Source organism: Lolium perenne, chromosome 6 (assembly GCF_019359855.2).
Source record: "Lolium perenne isolate Kyuss_39 chromosome 6, Kyuss_2.0, whole genome shotgun sequence".
NCBI classification, from domain to species: domain Eukaryota; kingdom Viridiplantae; phylum Streptophyta; class Magnoliopsida; order Poales; family Poaceae; genus Lolium; species Lolium perenne.
Window position 1 is genome coordinate 30,712,600 of NC_067249.2, and position 5,560 is coordinate 30,718,159.

Below are 5,560 nucleotides of genomic sequence, written 5' to 3' on the forward strand. Positions count from 1 at the left end.
TTCAGTGAGTCAAGGAGAGTCAGAAAAACCTATTCGCGCGTTCCGGGGGGCCATAAAACGGCGGCGCCGTCCTCAGCAGACCGCCGGCGGTTAAACGCCGGTGAGGTCAAACCCGTGGTCAAGGTTGACTGGACCTTGCCGCATGGCTGCTGAGATGGCACGCAGGCCCCACTAGTCAGTCTCTGCGAGTATAAGTGAACCGGTACACTTAGTAATTTTTACTTTATTTCAAATTCCAGATAATAGCTGAAACTTTACAGAAATAGATTAAATTCATTTCAACTCAGAAAAATATGAATAATATATCAAAATGCTCACAAAAATAAACTCTATTCAAATAAAATATAAAACAAAAATGTGTATCAAAATAAAATTTCACTTATTATTAACCTTATTAATTATGCCATTTCCATTATTTAAAAATACAATTTGAATTCAATAAATTGTTAAGTGTAAAAAAATTAAATTTTAACTATTCAGTAACTAAGTAAAATGTTAGGATTAATTTTATTTACCATATTTGCATTAACTTAATTATTAGTGGTAATTTATAAACCCTAATTGCAAATTACTATTTTCTATTTTCTTTAAATAAGTAATAACTCAAGAAAATATTATAAACCAATATTATTTTGGTAAATACAAAACTTATTTACTTAAACATCTTTAGTTAACAAGTTAATTATTTTAAACCCTAATAACAATTATTAAACCCTGATTCTAAATTAAACCTAAATAAGAATTGCCTAATTATTAATTCTTGTGGAAAATTAATAAAATGTTAAACCATTACTAATTATGATTCAAAGTAATTAGTTACCACACCTCTATTATCAATTATCATTTTAGGAGTTGTGCCATAATTTAGAAACCCTAGTTTCAATTTAAGTAAGACATTGATCTCATTATTTCATGTGTCCATCCATAGTAGTTGCCAACCTAAAACCCTAAGGATTTAACCCATGTGATCATTACACTTTAGTAGTAACTCTAAAACCCTAGTTGCTTATCACATCTGATCATGTGAACTTCAACTTTAATTGTAGAACCTTGATAAGTAGCTAATTAATGCTTAATCAGGATCCATCAACATAAAAACCAATTCACATGAGCTTGTCATTTCATGTTCTGGTTCTTAATTAAAACCTATATGATTCACTAGCATCACTTAGGTATAAACCCTAGCCTGTTACCACTTGTTAGCACCATTGATCATCAATCCTATATACCATACCATTAGAATCAACCTCAACCATCAAACCCTAGTAGAACCATAAGATGAACCCTAGTATCAACCTTGTGTAATAATTCACCACACATGTTCCTATCCCACTCAACCTTACTTAGTAAATGATAAACCACTTAGCTTGGCAACCATTGGAGATGATTTAGTTAAGTAGTTATGAAATCATAGTAAACCTAAACCATAGTAAACCCTAATAGCTACTTATAGAACCATCTTAATAACTATTCTTTGATATGATGCCATAATCAACCATAGTAATAAACCTACCAATACTCGTTGTATATAGAACCAATTCTGTTTTAGAACCCAACTAGTTTCTATTAGTATAACTAAATGAAACCATTAGTAAACCCTAGAAGCCATAGCTCCTATTTAAAGTAGTCCTTATTCTTATTAACCTGTTCTTCAAAAGTTATTCTTTTGAAGTACAAGCTGTCAACCAAACCATAGAAACCCAAAGTTCTTATTTAAAATACTTATTAAATCTTAATCAACATGTTCTTCAAAAGTTATTCTTTTGAGGTATAATATAAGTAATCATCAACCATGTCCTGTAAAACTTAAAATTGACAAGCTGTTCTTCACATATTATTCCACTACTATTCTTTAGGTGTATGATTGTTATGATGTCTTATATCACTTGATTATGATGCTAATATAACCAAACCCTAATAAGAACCTTGTTTGAGAACCATTCTAAAAGTGCAACCAACCCTAAAGAAATCTTTACAACTCATACATCCTAAATCATCGAGGTTAGGTTACGCTGGGACGATTGCATCTCATACTATGCATTATAGCATCTTTGCTCGTTCTTTAAACATTGTCCTTACCGGACGATGATGGTATTTCAGAATTTGGAGTTATCACGTATCGAAGCTTTTGCCTGCATAATCTTGCAGTCAAGAAAGGCAAGTTCATCGCTTGCTCATGTCATTTGATTATTTTTATCAAACTATATGCAAAGTACTATACTTATCACTCATGCATTGAAAAGCAAATATTATTTTACAATTATGAATATGACTATGTGGTGGGCAATGGAACCATGGTATGTGTTGATATGGTGGAGGTTCCATTGCAATGGGTTATATCACCCTAGGATTAATTACCAATGCCGTCCAGTGATTCTAGCGCCGTACATATCGCGTTATCCATAAGATCTATAATGGCTGCAGGAAGTCAGCTGTATCTTTTCCCTTACGCACGCCAACGGATCGGAGAGACGGTGGGGTCTTGGAGGCACCGCCGCAATAGGTTGGGAAATCCTTTTAAATCCCCATCCATTGGTGATGTTAATCTCTTCCGATCTATGAAGGATTGTCCAAAGTACACCATGAGTAAAGCCGTATTATCGGGGGAAAGTCTACTGGAGGTGTGCGGGTGGACAAAAGGGTGGGTTTGCGATCGCGGAGAAGGCGTGATTGGCTTGGATCTTATCTTGGGCCTCACACCAAAGGAAGTGTGGACGAGTTGAGGACATACTCTCAGCCGGCAACATGGTTAAGATCTCTTGTGGGGTAAAGTAACGCACCTCTGCAGAGGGTATCAAGAATTGTGATTTGTCACTCCCTGTTCCGGGACGGGAACTGGCGAACGCGGCAGGAAAGGAACTCCACGAAGTTCTAGTCAACCTGTGAAGACTGACGGGCATAGTTTTCAGAATAAAATAAACCTTTTGAAGAAATGTTTATGAAAACTTGCATTGGCCTATGACTTTCTGGTCTATGGCTGTAGCTAGTGCATGATACACATATTTCCTAATATGAACTTGCTGAGTACGCTCGTACTCATTCTATCTCGTTTGAACCCCCTTCTTAGAGCAATGCACCGAAGGAGAAACTACCGTGGAACTCGAAGACAAAAGAGTCAACTGCAACAAGATGAAGAATCCAATCAAAGAAGTCAATGGAGTCAACTCCTGCATCAGTTATAATGGAAACCTAGACTAGTAATAGAAGGGAATCTTTCCCTAATCCTAGCACCTAAGTAGCTAGATTTCTATAGCAAGCCAAGTAGCTCTTGAACTTGAGTTAGCAATAAGATAGATTACGAGTCGTTCTTCTGGAGCTTTATTTGAAGTTTTACCTCACTGTAAAGTAGGAGGTTGTGTGGATCTTATGTAAACTGTTCGTGTGTACTTCTATAGACATACCTTGGACTCGCAAATGTTTCTGTTGTACCACTCTGAGAGATGTAATATGGGTGGAACGGTGTTTCACTTGTGTTATGTCAACGACTTGTGTACTACACCATGCAGTGGTACGCTGGGTCATCACACAATGGCAGCAACTTCACATCCCATGAATTCAAGGACTATTGCGAGGAAGTAGGTATCAAGCTACACTTTCCATCGGTCGCACACCCGCAAACCAATGGTCAAGTCGAAAAAGCCAATGGTATCATATGCAACGGCATCAAGAAACGCTTGTTAGCACCACTAGAGAAAGCTCGACACACCTGGCCAGAGGAGTTGCCCAGTGTGTTGTGGAGCATACGAACAACACCAAACACAGCGACGCAAGAAACTCCGTTCTTTTTGGTCCATGGAGCGGAAGCAGTACTACCAATTGAGATAGAACATGATTCTCCACGAGTCGTGGAATATGACGAAGAGGTGTCGAGGAAAGCGTTAGAAGATGACGTCGATGCACTCGATGAGGCTAGAGATGAAGTACTCTCTCGGGTAACCAAATATCAACAGGACTTGAAGAATTACCACAGTCGACGCTTGCGGTCAAGATCCTTTCAGGTGGGAGATTTAGTTCTTCGGCTCATGCAAAAAAGTCATGAGAAGCTCGAGTCACCATGGCTTGGCCCTTACATCATCACGGAAGTCATAGGAGGAGGAGCATACAGGATAAAGGACAAGAAGACAGGGGTGGAGGAGCAAAACCCCTGGAACGTGGCGCAACTCAGGCGGTTCTACGCCTAGAGTCGAAATATAGTCCTTGTAAAACTTCAATGTACTGAAATGCCCGCGAGTTTTCAGACGCACTCTTTTCCTTTTTCGGGGCACCGAGTGGGGCCGAGAAAGGTTTTTAATGAGGCGGGCTCGCGGTGCTGCAATATAGTAAAGATAGCGACAATATAGCTCTTTTTCATCGACACGCTCAAAGGCTCAGGCCCGACGATTCTCAATATAGTTCTTCGAAAAAAGATAGTCTCGCCTTGGTATTAAATACCTCGTGAGTCAATAAAAATACAAAATAGTACTCGACAAAACAGCTCGGGGGCTGGTACTCGCCAAAACTACTTATTGAATAAATGCCTTGGTTCAAAAACCTCGCAATACACAAATACAGAAAATAGACACCGAAACACTCGGGGGCTGGACAAATATAGAAACATGATGATTGCTTCACAATATAATCACAATCGTGGTTTACAAAGAAAAGTTGTATAACAAAGGAGAAAAATTAGTCACGATTCAATATGTTATCAATGGTAATTCTGCCTTCTTCGGGAGCAGCGCCAAGAAAGTCAGCATAATGACCGTCTGCAAAAAAGTCGGCGTCCATCCGAAGAAGATCCTCAATCATTTCTTCGGCTACAGGCGAAACCTTCGTGTTAATTTTGTCGACACCAACTCTTCGACGCCTTACCTTCTCATAAACTTTTGCAACAACTTGGGTCAGGTCAAGCTTCGAGTGGCAGATCTGAAGCATGATAAGGGCAAACCTGGCGCCAGCTACTAGTTGAGCTTTGACAAAACCATGGATCTTGTGGGGATCATTAAATCTCCCCATTAGCTCGGGAAGAGTTTGTGGCTGAACGTTCCGAGGAAACATGGAGTTATAAACCATCGACAGGGTCCTGGTACAGAAGTCAAGGAAGTCGCGAGTTTGAGAGGTGCGATCCTAAAATCTGACAATCTGTCGGGTCCTCTCTGGGGTAGCCCAGAACAGAGAACCATGGTCAAGGGCAAGGTTAACAAGGAGGTTCGTCCTAGTATTTACCCTTTCTTCTTCGGCAGCAGCATCAATAAAGGAACCTATCAAGCAACGGTGCAGAAATTTTTAAGAGACGCAGCAAGAAGACGGAAGGTGTCGTGGTTTTACAAAAAAGATGCGATAAGCATACCCGACATATCCGCGCTGGCTTCATTCATTAACTCGAGCATAAAATTTTCTCGGGTAGTAGCCTTTTCAGCCTCGGAAGTAGCGATTTCCTTAGCAGCCATGGCCTCTTGAGCTTGCTGAAGCGCAATTTTTTCGGCTTCAGATGCCTTGCGAGACTGTTCCATCATCACAAGCGTTTGCCTCTTCGCATACTGAAGTTGCTGCCGAAGTTCATCCAATTCTTGCGACAAGG